General features: G+C 40.9%; 1 long non-coding RNA gene across 1 annotated transcript in view; it reads right to left on the minus strand.

The window, feature by feature from the left end:
* Positions 1-1201: 1201 nt before the first annotated feature.
* Positions 1202-21405, minus strand: part of LOC126069501 (uncharacterized) — a 104176-nt gene continuing 83972 nt past the window's right edge. The window contains exon 3 of the long non-coding RNA XR_007515935.1: positions 1202-1316. This is a non-coding gene — a long non-coding RNA (uncharacterized LOC126069501). The remainder of the gene's footprint in view (positions 1317-21405) is intronic.

The following is a 21405-nucleotide window of genomic DNA, read 5'->3' on the forward strand; positions in this document are numbered from 1 at the left end:
CAGAGTAGCTAAAGTTCTCCCTCTCAAACAAACAAACAAAATACCAAGAGGTCCAAGGCTAATTTCTAAAACAATAGACTTCTTATAACTTTCAATAACACTTACATTAGAAAATGCAAGTAACATTTTAAGTCCCAAAAGAGGGAGTAATCTATCGCATATCCAGAGCATATAATAGTTTTCTAAATAGACTTGAAAAAAATCCGGGGATTTATACTAAAGAAGTGGTCCCAAAGAAGAAATTTAGATACAAGAAGGTGTTCATAACACTAAGGAGCACTGGTGGTGCAGCGGTTAAGAGCTTGCTGCCAACCAAACGGTTGGCGGTTTGAACCCACCAGTCACTCCACAGAAGAAGGACGTGGCAGTCTGCTTCCGTAAAGATAACATCCTTGGAAACCCTACAGGGCAGGGCAGTTCTACTCTGTCACACGGGGTTGCTATGAGCTGGAACTGATGGCAACAGGTTTTATTGTTTTTTTACAGGTTCATAATACTATTGTTTATAATACAGAAACATTACAAATGCACAATAATAGATGACTGCTGAATTGTGGTCAAAGTGCTCAGTAAAATAGCATAGTCATCAGAAATGATAAATATAAAGGCTACATAGCAGTTGGGGCAAACTTTATAATACGGTGTTACGTGACAAAAGCCAGACAGTAAGCTGCTCCCAGCCATCACACCAATGTGAACATTAAAAAAAAAAATACATAAGCATAAACACGTACTACACAGAGCAGAGCAGATGACATTAAGGTTCAGTGACTTACTTGAAGAAAACTCTAATAGGCTTTCCGGATTGTACAGTGTAATGAGGGCACCCCAAGACAATTCAACTAGAAAAACATCTCACTCAGTAATGAGATCACAGAAAGTTTCAGTCAGGGCTTGGTACCTTTTTCTTTGCCAATTTCCAAACTTAGAATAACTTTTCCATCCAATATATCACCACACCACTTCCCACCCACTCCTCAAAGTTCCTTGTCAGGAGTCAGTATTATATATTAAGAACATGAGCTCTGGAGTCACACAGACCTACTGTACTGCTTACTAGCTGTATGACCTTGGGCAAGTGACAATCCTGACAAGACTCAGTTTTCTTGGCTGAAAAATGGGGATGATAATGCCTATTCCTGAGGGCGGTGGTGGTTCAGGGGTAGAATTCTTGCCTTCCATGTGGAAGACTCAGGTTGGATTCCCAGCTAATGCACAGTGCACCTCAAGCGCAGTCACTACTCATCTGTCAGTGGACGCTTGCGTGTTGCTGTGATGCCGAACAGGTTTCAGCAGAGCTTCCAGACCAAGACAGGCTAGGAAGAAAGCAACAGTGAGCCACTTCCAAAAATCAACCCGTGAAAACCCCATGGATCACCACAGCCTGATTCCGTTGTATATAGGGTCACCAAGAGTCATACAGCGACCCCATGGCAGTTAATGACAACAGTGTCTATTCCTACTTTATGCTTCCTTTTCTGCAACCAATGACTTGAAGATTCAGGAGATGACACATACACAGCTAACACATGCCTCTGAATCCAAAACATTCCTAATTTCAATTTCCTGCCCATCGTTCCCATAAACCAATGAAATGTCTATGAATTCTCAACTTTTTGATGCTCTGTCTATAATACCCAAATCATCTCCTACCCAAAACACAAAAATCCATCAACCCTTACATTGTCCTGATAGTCAGCCGAGCTAGAGCCTGGACTTTGGAGTCAGGCAGACACTTCGTTATTTTAGATGTAGAGCAAGCTACCTATTCCCTCTGTTCCTCATATGTGAATAGGAATTATACCCCTACCCAACTAGCCGACTTGACCTGAGAGAAAAAGGATCATATATAATGGAGTGCTTGGCAAAGTTAGCATGCAAGAAGTGATAGTTGATGTTCTTATTTGGGCACTCGAAAAATATGGTCACATGGGGTTCATTTGACTAGAGTAGTGGTCCTCAACATTGGTTGCACATTGGAATGGCCTGGGTCACGCCCACAAAGATTCTGATTTAAATTGGTATGGGATGTACTCTAAGCATCAGGATTTTTGAGAACGTCTAGACTAGTCTTCCTTCCTTCCTTTTACTCTTTCTTTCCTTTTTTCTTTTTTTCATATGTAAACAAACATAACTAAGTATGAAGAGAGGTGGAGAAATTTATAAGGGTCATTGTTAAAAGCAACTTAAATGTTCGGAGAAATTAAAATATTTTTTCCCATAGCTCAATTGCTCGTATCACAACTCTCAAGTAGAGAAAGGGAGATGGGACAAAAAGGGAGAGAGTTATCACCTCAGTGTCTTTGCCTACTTTTGCCTCAGGTCAGAGAAAACACTAAACCAACACTAGAAATATCCTAGTTTCATTCTACACTTCATAACCATTTAGCATTTGGTCAGCCGATACATAAAAAGACAATCCATCCACAGACTCTTGAATGAGGCAGTCCAAGACAAGCAGAGAAACCCATTTTTAACCTTTTCTTTTCCCTAATTTCAATTCTGTAATGAAAAGATAAAGATAGTAGGACCAGCATCCCATGTAAGTTTATTCTAAGTCTTACCCAAAGTAGACATTACATGTACATTTTAAAAAGAAAAAGAAGAAACTAGCTAAATAAAACATTTTGAAAGTCAACCACTTTCTATTCACGTATAAACGAACCTTTAAGAAGTCTTCCCATATGGTCTCCTGGTTCATCTCACCTCCTCACTTCCCATAACTGGGCTGTCTTCTGACCTCTTTGACTTCCTCATTACATCGTGATAGGGGCACTCCTGGCCCTTCATGCCTTCTAATTACTCAAACCTAAGCCTTCTTCTAAGAAGTTCTGGTGCTGCAGTGGTTAAAATGCTCGGCTGCTAACCAAAAGGTCAGTGGTTCAAACCCACCAGCTGCTCTGTGGGAGAAAGATGTGGCAGTCTGGTTCCGTAAATATCACAGCCTTGGAAAGCCTATGGGGCAGTTCTTCTCTGTCCTTTAGGGTCACTAGGAGCCGAAGGCAATGTTTTTGGTTTTTAGGCCTTCTTTTGGCCACTCCCACCACCCCCTAATTCAAATCTGGTCTTGCTCTCGGCCTATACAGCCACAGCATAGCCCGTCACACAGCCTCATTTCCCACACCTTGGCAACCCCCTGGCCCCTCTTCATTACCCATGTCTGGGCTGCCACCTAAACTTTCTCACCTTCTTTTTCCCCATACCTGGGTGTTCTCCTGGCCCCTCCCACCTCCTTACTTCCTATACCCCAACCATCTCCTCTATGTAACACCTGGATATCCTCTTGCCACTCCTACCTGCTCGCTTTTCAACACTGTGCTTTCTCCTAACCCCTCCCATCTACTTGTTCCCCAAACCTGGGTATTCTCTGACCCCACCCACCTTCTCACTCTCTATAACTGGTGTGCCTCCTAACCAGTTCCACCTCCTCATTTGCCATACCTGGTCTATCTCCTGACCCCTCCCACCTCCTCAATACCCAAATGATGGCATTATCCTGACCTCTCCAACATCCTCACATCCCGGGCTAATTCCTGACCCTGCCCACTTCTTCATTACCCACACCTGGGAGTTCTCCTTGCTCCTACTACATCTTCTTTTCTCATACCTGGGCTGCCTGCTGATCCTCCCAGCTCCTAGTTACCCACACCTGCGCTTCATTCTGACACCTCTGACCTCCTCATTACCCAAACCTGGAGTATCTCCTGGCCCCTCACACCCTCTCACTCCCCATACCTGGGCTGCATCCTTTCCCTTCCCAACTCCTCACTTCTCAAACCTTGGCCATCTCCCGATTTTTCCAACCTCATTTACCCACACTTGGGCATTCTCCTATGCCCTCATCTCTCTACTCCCATGTATGTGATGCCTCCTCAAGAGCCCCCTCCTAAAAAAAAAATCTTCTTATAGGTACTAAAGAAGATACGGGAGTTAAATTCCAAGACACATTAATTTCAGAACTTGGAGCAGTAAATAAGACGTGCAGAAGAAAGATTTTCCTAATGTTGGAATTTTAGCCATTGCACAAAGGAATACAGAGAAAGCTTGTTTGGAGGACAGGGTCTTGGGGGCTTGATTCTCTTCAGCTACTTTCTCTGGGCTTGGCACTTGCCAGGCCCTGGTGGCACAGCGGTTAAACACTTGGCTGTTAACCGAAAAGTGTGGCTCCGGCAAGAGAAAGATGTGGCAGTCTGCTTCTGTAAAGATTACATCTTGGAAGCCCTATAGGGAAGTTCTACTCTGTCCTATGGGGTTACTGTGAGTTGGAATCAACTCAACAGCAATGGATTTGATGCGTGCGCACGTGTGTGAGAGAGAGAGAGAGGGATACAAAAAATGTTCCTCTTGTAGGGAACAATCTTTGTTTGTGGCTATAGTACATATCACTATTTATTTAGAGATCACAGTCAGAGACCTGGAACTCAACCTTAACTCTTCCTTCTTTTACACCCACATCCTGTCAAGTCACCAAGTCCTGCAAATTCCAACTCCTTAACAGCTCTTGAATCCATTCTCTCCATCCATCCATCTTCTTCACAGCCACTGAATCCTAAGTCATGCCCTCTTCATCTTTCACCTAGAAAACTCACTCCCATTTTGTGTCCTTATGTCCAGTCTCACTCTCAAGTCCATTCTCCACTCTTTGAGAGTGACTGTGATATTTCTAAAACACAAATTTGATTTCATGCCCCCACATAAAACCCTTTAATGGTTCCTATTTTCCTGTCCTATAGCAAATATTCTCAAACTTGGGAGTGTATCAGAAACATCTTTTAAGCTGTTAAAAATACAGATCAATAGAGATTCTGATTCATGGACTCTGTGATGGGCCATGGACATCAGATCTATTGGTTTTAGTTGGCTTTAAATAATTACCAGAAGTGAATGTGAATCTGATGTACACCCAAGTTTGAAAACAACTATGTATGATAAAAATTCCAACCCCTTAGTGTTGACACACAGGTCCTCCAGGACCTGGCCCTAGCCTATTCTTTTAGGCCTTTTTCCTGCCACTGTGCACCTGAAATTTCAAGCTCCGACAACCCCACATGACCTACAGATCTCCATATACCATGCCTTGCTCTATTTCAGTCAAGGGGTGAGAAGCTCAGGTATCGCCTTCAACAGGAAAGTCTTCCCTGACCTCTCACCCCTCCAGTGGGCTAGGTGCTCCTCCTCTGTCCTTTCACAAAACCCTGGGCTTAACTTTATGAGGCCCCTTACTACAATGCATGGAAACAATCTACTTAGGGGTATTCTCTCTAGACTATAGTGGAGATGCTAGGGATCAAGTCTTACTCAATTTTGTCCTCTTTTGGTGCTTAGCACAGTACTGGAAGCATTGTAGGTGGGCAGCAAATGTTTGTCAAACTGAACTATTTAAATACACCGCATAAAAACGTAAGCTCCATGAGCATAGGGATTTTTTTTTATCCACTTTGTTCACTACCTGAAGCCTGAGCCCCTAGGGCAGTACGTGACAAAGAGTAGGTGTTTAATATATATTTATTGAAAGAATGAATGGCAATAACGTGGGGAAGGCAGAACAGAGAATTTGCTATAAAGCCAGGTTCAGAGGCATTTGAGGATGGGAGACAACTATTTCAGACAAAGGAAAAAGTACCCTTAAAAGCCTGAAACAGTAAAAGAAAGAAAGAAAGAAAAAACCGTGACAGGGGTGCTGGAGTGTTAATAGCAGAGAATTAAGAACTAAGATCAGAGGATTAAGGAGGCATTAAAGCAAATAGAACCAAGAGGCAGTTGTTTGAACAGAACAAGGGAATAATGCATGGTTTAAAAATCAGGAAAGGTGTGAATCAGGATTGTTTCTTTTCACCAAGTTTACTCAATCTGTATACTGGGCAAATAACCCAAGAAGCTGGACTATATGAAGAAGAATGTGGCATCAGGGTTGGGGGAAGACTCATTAAGAACCTTCCTTATGGAGATGACACAACCTTGCTTGCTGAAAGTGAAGAGGACTTGAGGCACTTATTGATGAAGATCAAAGACCACAGCCTTCAGTATGGATTGCACCTCAACATAAAGAAAACAAAAATCCTCACAACTGGACCAATAAGCCAGATCATGATAAACGGAGAAATGATTGAAGTTGTCAAGGATTTCATTTTAGTTGGATCCACAATCAATACCCATGGAAGCAGCAGTCAAGAAATCAAAAGACGCATTGCATTGGGTAAATCTGCTGCGAAAGATCTGTTTAAAGTGTTAAAGAGCAAAGATGTCACTTTAAGGACTAAGGAGGCCTGATCCAAGCCATGGTGTTTTCAATCGACTCATATGCATATCTGGGAGCCAGTGAAGATACATAAACCAGAGAATGAGATAAGATTATAAGATTTGCGTTTCTTCTTTTTCTCCTTCTCCTCTTTCTTCATTATCATTATCATAGCTGTTATTTACTGAATATTTATTAAATGCCTAGCTCTGGGCTAAGTGCTTTACATGTACTATATAACACTGAGTTGAACTGTATGAGGTAGGTATATTATTTTCCTCATCTTATAAGGAAATGGGGACTCGGAGAGATAAAGTGACTTGCTTTACAACACACAGTCAGTAAGCTGCACAGATGGGACTCAAGACCAATTCTGTTCCTGATTGTTCTAGGATGGAGATAACAGTATGGGCTGAAGTGACCAGGACCTGCTTTGTACACAAAGCCCTCAAAGAACAAGCAGCAGTTGGACAGGAAAAGCTAAGCATAGCATCCAACCCAGGTAGGAGATGCCAGACAATGTAAAATGCAAAATACAAAAATGCCAGAGAATGCAGCTTCTGCTTATCTCTGGAAGGAAAGGAATGCTTTCCCTCCTTTGAAATTTTTTAGTATGTTACTCAAAGCTAGAAGAATGTTGGCTATCACAGGGCCCCAGAGTAGAGTAGGTCTATAATTACTTGCACTGGGAATAACAATGGGACCCAGAGGTTTTCGAGGTCCTTGAGAAGGACTGTGTCCTGTTCATCGCTATAGCAACTAGCACTCTGGTCCATCAACAAAAGCTGAAATCAAAATAAGCTTCAAATTGAAGAGGTAATGGAATTGTTCCAGAAGTTGCACTAGCCTTGACCCCCTCTATCCTAGAATAAAATGGAGAAAAATTGGAAGGAAGGGCCTCTATATTTTTTAAAGAAGACTTGAGTGGGCATGGGAAACTCTTGAGATATTCTCTTTGTCATCATACATTTCCTGAAGATGATATGTTACTGCTTTATGTGCATCAGCCTTAGTTCCTCAATTAAAGGGCAGTCCACCTTGTCAAGCAGACCACAGAGTTCTGTGGGCATCCTTTGGTTGTTGGTTTGATCCCAGCTCAAAGAAAGTGCTTCTCTTCTTGAGGACGTAAAGAGTTGTGTTTAAGATAATGAGCTTTGGAGTCAGACCAACCTGAGTTTGAATGACTCATGGCTCCATCACTTACTAGCTGAGTGACTCTGAATAAGTCACTTGTTCTCTCTGGGCCTCAGTTTCCTCGTCCATACAATGGGAGTAATATGATCTATACCTCATGGTAACTGTAAAAATTAAGTGAGATAAATGTATACAAACATTTGATACACAGTCAACTCAATCAAAAACAAATAGTATTGTATCTTTTGTTTTGCTATTCCCAATTAGCACATTGTCAATCCCAAAGAAAAAAGCTTAATAAATACTTATTTGTTGGTTAAAGATTAGCATTAATACATTTCTATCTCTTTTTGATCATTTGGACTTTAGAAGTGAAATTTTTAATAAGGTAGAACTAGCAACAACTTGGTATAATAAAACACAAAAGGCCCACTATAGCTAACATTTGTGTGTTAAGATAGTTGGATATTTCCTTCAGTTTTTTTTTATACTATATTTCATCTTGTACTGTGTGAGAACATGGATTTTTCATTTTAATTCTGTGATAAAATATTACATAGTACACTCTCTCAAAGTATATTGAACTGCATTAGCTTCTTTTAATGAATAAAAATATATTCAAAGCACAGAAACTTGCTTTTTCTCAAAATCAAAGAGAAAACCACTCTACACTTGGCTAATACTTCTTCTGAGTCTTTGTATCACACTAGTTTCAATCACTGCACAGTGAATGGGGTTCAGAGTCTCAGGTTATAAACATAATCTCTTCAGATGATCAAAACTGTATTTTGAAAGTAAAAGTGAGGTTCAAAAACAGGCCACTCTACCATCTAAGATACTCCACTGGTCTCATCCCTTTGGGAGCAAAGGAGAATGAAGAAAACTAAAGACACAAGGGAAAGATTAGTCCAAAGGACTAATTGACCACAACTACCGTGGCCTCCACCAGACAGAGTCCAGTACAACTAGACGGTGCCCAGCTACCACCACTGACGGCTCTGACAAGGATCACAATAGACGATCTGTGACAGAGCTGGACAAAAATGTAGAACAAAATTGTAACTCACAAAAAAATACCAGAGGTACTGGCCTGACAGAGACTGGAGAAACCCTGAGAGTATGGCTCCCAGACACCCTTTTAGCTCAGTAATGAACTCACTCCTGAGGTTTGTCCTTTAGCCAAAGATTAGACAGGCCCATGAAACAAAAAGGAGACTAAAGGTGCCCACCAGCCCAAGGGCAAGGACTAGAAGGCAGGAGGGGACAGGAAAGTTGGTTATGGGGAACCCAAGGTCAAGAATGGAGAATGTTGACATGTTGTGGGGTTGTTAACCAATGCCATAAAACAATACGTGTACTAACTGTTTAATGAGAAGCTGGTTTGTTCTGTAAACCTTCATCTAAAGTAAAATTAAAAAAAAAAAAAGGCCACTCTAGAACAGGGTTTCTTAACAACAGCACCACTGACATTTTGGGCCAGATAATTCTTTGTTGAGGAGGACGTTGTGTATTGTAGAATGTTCAGCAGTGTTCCTGGCCTCTACCCACTAGATGTTATTAGCACCCTTCTAGTCATAATTAAAAATATCTCCAGACATTGCTAAATGTTCCCAAGGAGGAAAAATCGTTCTGGGTTGAGAAGCACTGCTCTAAAACTGTAGCTAAATGCAAACATTTTTTTAATTGCTTGCCTAAAACATATATCATCATATAAAAATACTTAATCTACTACCCAATGGCAATGGTAGTCAAAGCTTATATTAAGCTATAAATTCCCATTGTTTAAACTCCATTATACAAGATAGCATTTTAGACTTTAAGATAAAGCCTAAGCGTTACATCTTATTTGGTTATTGTGATCTTACATCCATTGTATCAAAACAGAAATATATTATTTCAATTAATTTTCTTAAGACCTTAACTCATTTTTTGACATCTAAAATAAAACTTGATGCAAATAAGAAATCACTATCCTCCAGTCAGGATTAAGTATCCATAAAGGTGCCAACTATGTGTATACATTAGAGATCTGAATAAAACAATCAAATTAGAGATCATAGCATAATATTTAGACATGCATAAACTTACTTAAAAAAAAAACTAGTTTAACCAGGTGTAGGATTTAAGGCAAGTCACTCAGATTTAACTGGAATTCATTTATCTTTATCTATAAAAATATAAGATTTCCCTATGGGACAGAGCAGAACTGCCCCATAGTTTCTAAGGCTGTAATCGATACGGAGGCAGACGGCCACAACTTTCTCCTGCAGAGCAGATGGTGGATTCCAATCACTGACCTTTCAATTAGTAGTCAAGGGCTTAACCACTGGACCACCAGGGCTCCTAATCAGAGACAAAAACACAAGCATTGTCCAAACCCAAAAAGACTAACATCTCTGTATACTGACTCGTATGAGTGACAGCTACTTTTATATACAGATCACAGCTTTAGCAGCACTCCATTCTCCTCACCTTCTAGACAAGTTAATGAATCACAAAATTACCCCCATTTCCAGACAGTATCCAGTCAGGCAAAGCCGCCCTTCTTTGAACCTTCCCCAAATCACCTAACCCAATCCCAACCCCAGTAATAAGTCCTTTTTAAGATCCTCTTGAAGCAGCGGTGGTTCAATGGTAAAATTCTTACCTTCCAGGCGTAGTTACCACCCTTCTGTCAGTACAGGCTTGTGTGTTGCTAGGATGCTGAACAGATTTCAGCAGAACTTACAGACTAAGACAGACTAGGAAGAAATGCCTAGCAATCTACTTCCAAAAATCAGCTGGTGAAAACCCTATGGAGCACAACAGTCTAATCAGCAACAGATCATGGGGATGGCACAGGATCTGGCTGCGTTTTGTTCCATTGTGTATGGGGTCTCCGTGAGTTGGGGCCAACTTGACGGCAGCTAACAATAATAAGATCCTCTTACTGAGATGCCCCTGGAATCCCCACGATATGGATTCTCGCTCGTTGCAATGAGGCAATAAGCTTGACTTTGTTGTCTTCCTGATGAACTTTGATTAAAGGAAATTATCATATGTCACCAAGTTAGCCTCAAAAACCTCTTACCAACCTACATCCCCAAAGCTGGAGTCCCCATTCCTTCACCTACTAACCTTATGCATGATCCCTGTTCTTAATCTTTGCCAATCAAATAAGCAAAATGTTAAATTTAACTACTTTAAAAAGTTATAAGTGAAGATGACTACTTAACCAATAACCAGCTGCTATAGAACCAATTCCAACTCGTGGGGACCTAATGTGTTTCAGAACTGTGCTCCATCGGGTTTTCAACGGCTGTAATACTTTGAAGTAGATTAACAGGACTTTCTTCTGAGGTGCCTCTGGGTAGACTCAAACTTCCAATCTTTTGGTCAGTAGCCAAGCATGCTTCGCCATTTGAGCCATCCAGGAACTCCTTTAGACCAAGAAAACGGCAATACAGCAAGGACATCGTCTGTCTTGGTGACTAGTGTGTCCCCGGTTCCTGCTAGGAGCAGAATATATGTCCAATTATGGTAGAATGCCACTATGAGATACTATGTAGCAATTTAAGAGAGTGAAGTAAACCTCTAATAACCTCTATATGTTTCATTTCATTTTGTATTTGATTGCCTATTTAATTTTCATCTTCCATTGACTATAATAAAAGCTTCCTGGAGACTGAAAATATATAACGTTTCCCTACGGGTACCCTTTGATGACATTGTTAGTATGTTGTGGTTTATCCTCCCTTCCCTGTCTCTTAAGTCCTATTTTGATACATTGTTCACACATCTCTAAGTGTGCGGCCAAATGAAAATTGTGTAGAAGAACAACAGCCACTATGCATATCATTTCCCTTGGCTCAAAAAATGAAAGGAAGAAAACAATGGGGTACCATTTTAGACACATTGTATTAACAAAAAAGGTTTTGTTTGTTTATTTTTTAAAATATACTCAGTATCAGCTGAGTGAAACTGATATATTCTGGTGATGGCACAAAAGCATAAAGAGCCATAAAAATATTCATGTCTTTTGACCCTGTCATCCCACTTTACAGACTTTGTAATAGGGAAATCATCCAAAACAGGGGAAGAAATAAATTCAATAATGAAGAAAAAGTCAAGCAATCTCCTCAAGGGATTAAGCAGTCATAAAAATGATAAATATGAAGACTATGCAGCAACATGGAAAATACTTAGCATATAAAGTACCTTCCTTATAGTTGCTGGGTTGGTTTTCCTTACAGTCACAATCCTCAATATGAAAAAGTGACAGCTGCAAAGTCTTCTACTTCCGCAGCAATGCTATGGATGTGTGCAAACACCAGAGAGGAATGTGGTGACCACAGGACAAGCTTTGAATAAATGTTTAATTATTCTAAATAAGCGTGAAACTCCTCAACAGTTTTTACATTAGAAGGTATTGCACATTTTCAAGTTGTCATATAAAAAAAAACTCTCAGAAAATTTGTCTGCAGCAAAAAAGAGTAATCAGCAATTAATAACTGTAATTTTCTGTACCTCTATCTTCCCAAGACTATTTATTAAGGCCTTCTTCCACATAAATGAAACAACATGAAAAACAGGTAAAAGGCCTGGCTTCCCACTGTGAAACTGAAAACATGATGATGAAATGTAAGGAGATGCCATTTAAGAATCTGTAAGTATAGGAGACATCTACATCAACTGGCACAATATAGTTCATAAAGACAAAGTTCTGCACTTTACTTTGGTGAGTAGAATCTGGGGTCTTAAAAGCTTCTGAGCAGCCATCTAAGATACGACTATTGATCTTTTACTATCCAGAGCAAAGGAGAGTGAAGAAAACCAAAGACTTAAGGGAGCAATTAGTCCAAAGGTCTAACAGACTACAAGAACCACAGCCTCCATGACCCTGAGACCAGAAGAACTAGATGGTGCATGGCTACCACTACTGACCACTCTGACTGGGATGACAACAGAGGGTCCTAGACAGAGAGGGAGAAAAATTATAGAACAATTCAAATTCACAAAAAAGTAAAGACTTGAGGCGGGCCCAAGAAGGCGGAATACCCAGATGCTTCCAGTGATCACTCTTACAACAAAGACCAGAAAAAAACAAGTGAAACAATTACATTTATGACAAGCTAGGACCCTTGAACATCAAAGGCAAAGTTAGAAAACAGACTGAGGGGCAGGGGGAGGGAGAGACAGATCAGAAGCGGAGAGGAGTAACCAGAACTGAATCACCGGGATCCCTCCGGCACCACTCCCAGAAGCGACCGCTACAGGTTGGTAGTAGTGTTCGGCCGCAGTTTCCTCAGGGAGAAACAGCCAGCCACACAGCCTATTCACACCTCCAGAACAGGAGAAGAATGTTGCTTTCGGCAAAAGATAAGTACTTGCGTATGTTTTACCATGCCCCCCGCCCAGAAGCAGGCTTCAGTGGCTGTTGATTTCCCTGGGCCTGAAATAGACACTGCTGAGTGTTCTGAGCCATTCTCCCAGCCTTAGAGAAGGAATAAAATCACGACTGGGGGGAAAGATAACTTGCCAGCTCCACTAACTTGAGGACCTCAGGACAGAAGCAACACCTGTCTATGCAAAAAAGGTCTGTGGACTTTGAATATCTTTCCCCCCTGCATGGGCCTGTGTGGGCCTATTGCAGGAGAATAGGCCCTTGTTGGCAGACTGCAACTGTCTCAGCTGTGTGGTGAACAGGTGGCTATTTGATGTCTGACACCACTTTGCCTATTAAACAGGGTCCTCGCCTACCCACATCAGGGGCCTAACAACTGGTGGCTCCACTCAGGTCACCCAGCCACCATGACAGGGGTCCAAGGATAACTGGTGCTTCCCAGTCCTTACAACCAAAACCACTGGGGGCCCATGGTCCGCTGCAGAACCTACCCACCTGTACGCTCTAGGGAACAGGGATGCGCTTTCCGCACAGACACTTGGGGGACAGTTGTCAGCTCCCTGCCTTGTTCAGAGCGTGACCCTCTGCTGCATCCACATACCAGTACCTATACCAATTGCCCCTGCCACTCTAAGATTGTAGGACAGAGCATGTACCACACACTTGATAACCAGCTAAACAGACACCTGAGCTGAATACATGCAAGAAAAGTGAATAAAATCCTAGGCTAATACACAGGATAAGAGCTCTAGCCATCTGGTGAAAGGACTTCAGAGCTTCAAAGGCAAAAATAATCAAGCTATCTCTCTCAAGCAACCCACTTGGGCATATCAAAACAAAACAAAGCAAGAAGCTAGGATACAGTAAGCAAACATAAAATACACTAATACAATAACTTACAGATGGCTCGAAGACAACAGTCAATATCAAATCACGTAAAGAAGCAAACCATGATCACTTCAACAAGCTCTCAAAAATCAAGGGATCTTCTGAATGAAGGTGCCTTCCTGGAATTACCAGATGCCGAACACAAAAGATTAATATACAGAACTGTTCAAGACATCAGGAACGAAATCAGTAAAGAGATCAGGCAATACACAGAATAAGCCAAAGAACACACAGATAAAATAGTTGAAGAAATTAAAAAGGTTATTCGAGAACATAATGAAAAATTTAATAAGCTGTAAGAATCTATAGAGAGACAGCAATCAAAAATTCAGAAGAATAACAATAAAATTACAGAATTAGACAACTCACTAGAAAGTCAGAGGAGCAGAATTGAGCGAGTGAAAGGCAAAATCGGTGAGACTGAAGATAAAGCACATGGCACCAATATATTTGAAGAAAAATCAGATAAAAGAATTAAAAAAATGAAGAAACCTTAAGAATCATGTGGGCCTCTATCAAGCAAAATAACCTATGAGTGATTGCAGTACCACAAAAGGGAGGGACAACAGAAAATACAGAGAGATTTGTTGAAGTTTTGTTGGCAGAAAACTTCCCTTATATCGTGAAAGATGAGAACATATCTATCCAAGATGCTCATCAAACTCCACATAAGGTAGATGTTAAAAGAAAGTCACCAAGACATATTATAATCCAACTCGCCAAAACCAAACATAGAGAATTTTAAGAGCAGCTAGGGATAAATGAAAAGTCACCTACAAAGAAGAATCAATAAGAATAAGCTCAGACTACTCAACAGAAACCATGCAGGCAAGAAGGTAATGGATGACTTGTATAAAGCACTGAAGGAAAAAAATTGCCAGCCAAGAATCATATATCCAGCAAAACTGTCTCTCAAATATAAAGGTGAAATTAGGATATTTCCAGATAAACAGAAGTTTAGGGAATCCGTAAAAACAAAACCAAGGTACAAGAAATACTAAAGGGATCTCTTTGGTTAGAAAATCAGTAATCTCAGGTATCAACCCAAGACTACAAAACTGGCCAACTAGCATACAACCCAGAAATCCCACTCCTCGGAATATACCCTAGAGAAACAAGAGCCTTCACACAAACAGATATATGCACACCCATGTTCACTGCAGCACTGTTTACAATAGCAAAAAGATGGAAGTAACCAAGGTGTCCATCAATTGATGAATGGATAAATAAATTATGGTATATTCACACAATGGAATACTACACATCGATAAAGAACAGTGAGAAATCTGTGAAACATTTCATAACATAGAGGAATCTGGAAGGCATTATGCTGAGTGAAATTAGTCAGTTGCAAAAAGTTGTATAAAACCACTATTTTAAGAACTCAAGAAATAGTTTAAACAGAGAAGAAAATATTCTTTGAGGGTTATGAGAGGGAGGAGGGAGTAAGGGTAGAAGAGGGACATCCACTAATTAGATAGTAGGTAAGAACTACTTTAGGTGAAGGGAAAGACAGCACACAATACAGGAGGTCAGCACAATTGGACTAAACCAAAAGCAAAGAATTTTCCTGAATAAACTGAATGCTTCAAAGGCCAGCATAGTAGGGGTGGGGGTTTAGGGCCCATGGTTTCAGGGGACATCTAAGTCAATTAGCATAATAAAATCTATTAAGAAAACATTCTGCATCCCACTTTGTAGAGTGGCATCTGAGGTTTTAAACACTAGCAAGCGGCCATCTAAGATGCATCAATTGGTCTCAACCCACCTGGACCAAAGGAGAATGAAGAACACCAAGGACACAAGATAATTCTGAGCCCAAGAGACAGAAAGGGCCACATAAACCAGAGACTACATCAGCCTGAGACCAGAAGAACTAGATGGTGCCCGGCTACAACCGATGACTGCCTTGACAGGGAACACAACAAAGAACCCCAGAGGGAGCCGAAGAGCAATGGGATGCAGGCCCCATATTCTCATAAAAAGAGCAGAATTACTTAATGGTCTGACTAAGACTAGAAGGACCCCTGTGGTCATGCCCCCCAGAGCTTCTGTTGGCCCAGGACAGTAACCATTGCCAAAGCCAACTCTTCAGACATGGATTGCACTAGGATGGAGAGGGATGCTGGTGACTAGTGAGCTTCTTGGATCAGGCGGACACTTGAGACTATGTTGGCATCTCCTGTCTGGAGGGGAGATGAGAGGGAAGAGGGGGTTAGATGCTGGTGAAATGGACACAAAAAGAGAGAGTGGATGGAGGGAGTGGGCTGACTCATTAGAGGGAGAACAATTGGGAGTATGTAGCAAGGTGTATATAAGTTTTTGTATGAGAGGCTGACTTGATTTGTAAACTTTCACTTAAAGCACAATAAAAAATAAAAAAAAAAGAACATTGATGAAACCATGAATCATTTCATAACATGGGGGAACCTGGAAGACATTATGCTGAGTAAAATTAGTCAGCTGCAAAAGGACAAATATTGTATCAGACCACTATTATAAGAACTCAAGAAGCAGTTTAACTGGAGAAGAAAATATTCTTTGATGGTTACAAAAGTGGGGAGGGAGGGAGGGAGAGGGGTATTCACTAATTAGACAGTAGACAAGAACTATTTTAGGTGAGGGGAAAGACAACACACAATACAGGAGAGGGCAGCAGAACTGGACTAAACCAAAAGCAAAAAAGTTTCCTGAATAAACTGAACACTTTGAAGGCCAGCATAGCAGGGGTGGGGCTTTGGTGACCATGGTTTCAGGGGACATCTAAGTCAATTGGCATAATAAAATCTATTAAGAAAACATTCTACATCCCACTTTGAAGAGTGGCACCTAGGGTCTTAAAAGCTAGCAAGCGGCCATCTAAGATGCATCAATGGGTCTCACCTCACCTGGACCAAAGGAGAATGAAGATCACCAAAAACACAAGGTAATTATGAGCCCAAGAGACAGAAAGGGCCACAAAAATGAGAGACTACATCAGCCTGAGACCAGAAGAACTAGATGGTGCCAGGCTACAACCGATGACTGTCCTGACAGGGAACACAACAGAGAACCCCTGAGGGAGCAGGAGAGCAGGGGGATGCAGACCCCAAATTCTCATAAAAAGACCAGACTTAATTGTCTGACTGAGACTAGAGGAATCCCGGTGGTCATGGTCCCCAAACCTTCTGTTGGCCCCGGACAGGAACCATTCCCGAAGACAACTCATCAGACATGGAAGGGACTGGACAATGGGATTGAAAATGATACTGGTAAAGAATGAGCTTCTTGGATCAAGTAGACACATGAGACTCTGTTGGCATCTTCTGCCCGGAGAGGTGATGAGAGGGCAGAGGGGGTCAGATGCTCGCCAAAGGGACACGAAAAGAGAGAGTGGAGAGAAGGAGTGTGCTGTCTCATTAGGGGGAGAGCAATTAGGAGTATATAAAAAAAAATAGCAAGGTGTATATAAATTTTTATATGAGGGACTGACTTGATTTGTAAACTTTTACTTAAAGCACAATAAAAATTAAAAACAAAAAGAGTCTGTAAGCAGATACAGCTTCTTGAAGAGCAATTTTGGAAAACAGATGTCAAAAGTAGACTTCATGATTTCATAATTTTTTTCCTGATATGAATGGCAACTATAATTTACTTTGGGGCTTTCTCATATCCAGGATTTAATTTTAAAACAAATATGGATACCTGACGCCATGATGGTACCCGCTCTCTTCCATACTCTATGCTATTCAACAAGAACCATGTGCTTAACACTATGAAGAATGGGTAATAGGTATAAGATGTGGTCCCTGTTCTCAGGAGCTTCCAATGTAGTTGGGGAGACAAAGTACACATAAACGAATTAAATAGCCTAAGTGTCAAAATGAACAACATAGTCAACAAGGCTATAGGAATTTAAAGGGTAAGGGGACGTTTAGTGAAGAAGAAAAGATCTCACTCCTGAAAACTGAGTATGATTTGGAATATTTGAAAAGAGAGAAAAGACATTCAGTTAGAGAGATGGAGAGAGCACACATCAAAGCACAAAGACCACAATGATCACAACACGCCCCAGAAGCTGGAAGAATACAAGCGTGAGATTAGTGAGTGGTTCAGCTTTGAGAGGCTGAGAAAATACATTGAGTAAGCAGAGCAATATCACACTGTGGAGGGCTCCAAAAGCCAAGGTGAGTTTAGACCTTGATAGAGAAGGAAATATGGTGCTATTAAAGTTTCTGAATAAGAATGACATCACATTAGCCCACTGTTTAAACCCTTCCCCCAACTTCCCATCAGTCCTACAATAAAATCTAAATTCCTTAAGGTAGTTTGCAAGACACTCATAAGATCTGACTGTTCCTTACCTCTCTAACATCACTACTGCCACCTAATGCCACCTTTCCTCTCTTGTCATCCCGGACTTCCCTCTGTTCTTTGAAGATATCAAACTCCTTCCCAGTTCAGGGCTTTTGAACACACTGTTTCCTTTGCCTGAAACATTTGACCATCCACCTCCACCCTCTAACACATATCATCCCCTTCTTCAACATCACTTGTTTTGCAAAGCTCATCAAACCTATAATTTCTTCTTTAATATGTCTTCCTTCCACTAGACTATAAGTTCTATAAAACCAGGGTTCATTTCTGTATTCTTCACCACTATGTCCCAAGCACCTAGCACAGCATCTGGCACAGTGTAAGCGTTCTTTAAATACATGCCGACATGTTAAAATTAACCTTGGACTGAATTACATTATTATAATGAGAAAAAATTTCACCTGGAAGAAGATAATGTACAGGGTTGGTTAGAAGAGGAGGGGCTAGAGTCCAGTCGACCAATTAGGAGACTATTGGAACAATCCAGGCATAAGGGAATAAAGGCAGAGACTGAGATTGTAGGAGTAGAAATAGAAAGGGATGGGCAGAAATGAGAAGCTTTCAAAGAAGAATAAATAGAGAAGTAGTATGGAAGGGCTATGTTAAGAATTTCTTCAGAATGAACCAAGGAGATCAGAGATTAGTGATGATGGTCAAAGAGAAAAAAATTAAGTAGGTCTGGAGAAACGGAAGCGCTAAATTCACTTAGGGAGCATGTTGAGCTTGAAGTACCAATGGGACATGCAAGTGTCCACTACACAGCTAGATACAGGCTAGGGCAAGAGATGTAGATTCGGGAGCTGTCAACATTGAGGAAACAAATGAAGCTGTGGGACTAAATGAGCTCTAAAAGGAACAATGTAGAAAGGATTGATTATGTACAACAAAACACCTCATGGGATTTGGTTCCTTCGTTTAGAGGTTTAGGGTCATGGTATCATGGGACACCCCAGTTAATTGGCCTAATAATGTGTTTAGTACTTCTGTTCAACCACCTAGTTCATTGCAAGCTTGCAAATGGTCATCCACAACACAACAATTGGTCTCTATTCGCCTGGAGCAACAGAGGAAGAAGGAGAGTCAGGAATAGGAGGAGGTTATGGAATGTGTGGCTAGTTGCCTCCATGAACAACTGCCTCCTTTGCCATGAGACCAGAAGAACCGGATGGTGCCCAGCTACTATTACCGAACATTTAGATCAAAGACTCTATAGAGGAATCCTGATCAAAAAGGGGAAATGCAGAACAAAATTTCAAATTTTCATGGACTCCAGACTTTCTGGAGCCATGGAGGCTGGATGAACCCCCATAACCATTGCCCTGAGGTAATCTTTAAACCTTAAACCAAAAATATTCCCCGAAGTCTTCTTAAAACCAATGTTGTTGTTGTTGGGTGCCATCGAGTTGGTTCTGACTCATAGTGACTGAAACACTGCCCAGTCCTGCACCATTCTCACAGTCGTTGCTATGCTTGAGCCCACTGTTGTAGCCACTGTGTCAATCTATCTCATTGAGGGTCTCCCTCTTTATCGCTGACCCTCTACTTTCCCAAGCACGATGTCCTTCTCCAGGGACTGGTCCCTCCTGATAACATGTCCAAAGTATATGAGACGTAGTCTCGCCATCCTCGCGTCTAAGGAGCATTCTGGCTGTACTTCTTCCAAGACAGATTAAATTGCTCTTTTGGCAGTCCACGGTATATTCAATATTCTTCGCCAACACCACAATTCAAAGGCGTCAACTCTTTTTTGGTCTTCCTTATTCATTGACCAGCTTTCACATTCATATGATGTGATTGAAAATACCATGGCTTGGGCCAGGCACACCTTAGTCCTCAAAGTGATATCTTTGCTTTTTATTATTTTATTTATTGTTTTTAACCAAATAATAGTTTAGCTTAACTAGTAAAGAATGTCTTCCTTGAGCATTGTGCTCTTTCAAGATTTATCTATATGGGATCAAAATGACAACAGTAACTTGAAGGATTTGACAGGAACCTTAAGGGGCAGTAAATTTAGGTTAATGGAGGAGGAACAGCTCAGAAAAGGAGGGTGAAAATGGTTGTACAACTTGAAGAATGTAATCAATGTCACCGAATTCTACACATAGAAACTGCTGACTTCGTATATGTTCTGCTGTGTATATTTTCAACAATGAAAATACATAAAATAAATTATAATTAAAAAGAAAAAGAAAGGACTGAAAGGTTGAAGACTGAACCTTGGATAAACACTAGAGTAAGGTGATAGGAAGAAGGACTACAAGAGAAAGCACAGAGTGGTACAAGGAGAAGAAAGCAAATAATGTTGAGAGAATGACTCAATGGCAATGGATTTTAGTGTAAAATGAAGAAGCCAAGGAAGGTGAAGGCCATTAAATTTGGCAAGAGATCACTGTCAACCTCTATGACGCAGTATTCAGTATAGTGTGGCAACAGAAGCTAGAATGCAGGTGGTGCAGTCAACCATGGGGGAGGATTTTTGTCAGCAATGTGACCCATTTCAGGATTACATCTAACATTTGAAAGAAGCCATTGTAATATAAGATTCCCAGAAACAAAGGATGTCTGAGTTAAAGTGTCAGGTGATAAAGAAAACATAAGCCTGAAATCACTGTGCTTGATGCATCCAACTGCACGTTACACAAATATAAAAGCCAGTAATTCACTAGGGAGAAAATTCAAAACAAAAGACATGAGGAGCACAAACTACATCTACATGCAATGATATGGATGAATCTCACAAACAATACTGAGAGAGAAATCAGACACAAAAGGGTACATCTTATATGATTCCATTTACACAGAATTTAAAACCAGGCCAAGTTAATCTGTTATGTCAGGATAGTGGTTGCCTTTGGGGAAGACGAGTGGAAGGGGTCTCAGTGGTGGCTTCAGGGGTACTGATCATGTACTGCTGCTTGATTTGGGTGCTACTTATATAGGTATGTTCACTTTGTGATAACTCATCAAGCTGTACACTTAAGACGTGCACTTTTCTGTACACATATTCCAATAAAAAGTTAACAAACAAACATGAAAAGCCTGGGTAGACTAGAATGGTGAGAAGCTCTCAGGCCTTCAGTTTTACATAGAAATTCTGGTGGCTGCAAAATGAAAGGAGACCTTCGTGGTCTTCTCTTTACTGAGCCATTGAGACCAGCTGTACATAGGTTAAAATCGTATTAAAAAGGAGCCACCACCAAGATGCCCAATTTCTTAGATAATGTTTTCATTTGTCTTAAGTTTGATTTCTGAAAAATTTCCATTGTTAAATTTTTACATATTTGTTGACCTTGAGAGTTGAAATTAGAGAAGACACTTGAAATTTTCCATTCTGACCTACATAAGTAAGACTTGAGCTAAAACCAGATCTTGAAGCGAGGCAGGTAGAGACGGGATGCTACTT

This window comes from Elephas maximus, chromosome X, assembly GCF_024166365.1.
Source record: "Elephas maximus indicus isolate mEleMax1 chromosome X, mEleMax1 primary haplotype, whole genome shotgun sequence".
Taxonomy (NCBI): Eukaryota; Metazoa; Chordata; class Mammalia; order Proboscidea; family Elephantidae; genus Elephas; species Elephas maximus.